Genomic DNA, 995 nt, shown 5'->3' with positions numbered 1-995 from the left:
CCGTGTTATTCCTTCATCGCCGACTCCGTCCACATCGTTGGGAACCCATGGACCCACTGGGGCTGGACCCCAGTACCCCATTTTACTAAACCCATTAGTACCATCCTTGACACCACTTTCCCTCTCATACCTGTATCCAACCACCAGCAAGTGGTGTTGGCTCGGCTTTAAGAACATACCTAGAGTGGAGTATTTTTCTTCACCTCGGCTGTTCTCACCACCCTAGACCAAGCCATCATTAACTCTCACTTGGTTTATTGCAGTGTCTTCCATAGTTTACCCTAGCAGTTAGAGTGGCCTTTCCTAAACTCTAAACCAGATTATGTTCTATGGAAAACCTTCCACCAGCTTTTCACCTTGTTCAGAGGAAAAAGCAGTCTTTACCATTGGCCCTTAAGGTGCTAACTACCACTAGGACTTCATTTTCTACCACTCTCACCACACGCGTTCTGTTCCAGTGACAATGACCTCATTGCTTTTGCTAGAACCAACCAGGGATATTACTGCCTCAGGGCCTAATATCCTAATTGCACATGCTATTCTCACACCCCAGAATGTGAGAATGTGATTCCTCCAGCATCAACATGGTTCTCAATCACCTTCCTGCTTGTGTTTAGATGCCACTTCATCAGAGGGTCCTTTTCTGATGACCTTATATGTAACGTTGCATGCTCTTCATTATCCCTTTACTCTTTTGTTGTTGTTCTTCATGGCACTTTCTACTACTTTATATTATATGGTTAGTTGTTCATGGTGTGTCTCTTCTCATTCGAATGATAGCAGGGGGGCCGGACCTTGTTTGGTTGGCTGCTATACTCCCAGTTTCTCAATAATGCTTGGCATACTTAGTAATAAAAATAAAATGGACAGCAAGATTGCTTTGCATCAGGCCCAATGCTAAATGCTTAATTTGAAGCAAAGGGTGCCGGCCCCACTGGAGCTCTCCGTGCAGAGCCCAGAGACCAGAGGAATGCTGCCTGCAGGTAGAGCAGGGA

This window comes from Myotis davidii, unplaced genomic scaffold, assembly GCF_000327345.1.
Source record: "Myotis davidii unplaced genomic scaffold, ASM32734v1 scaffold1688, whole genome shotgun sequence".
Taxonomy (NCBI): domain Eukaryota; kingdom Metazoa; phylum Chordata; class Mammalia; order Chiroptera; family Vespertilionidae; genus Myotis; species Myotis davidii.
The sequence above is the reverse complement of the archived record's forward strand: the minus strand, read 5'-3'. Positions refer to the sequence as shown.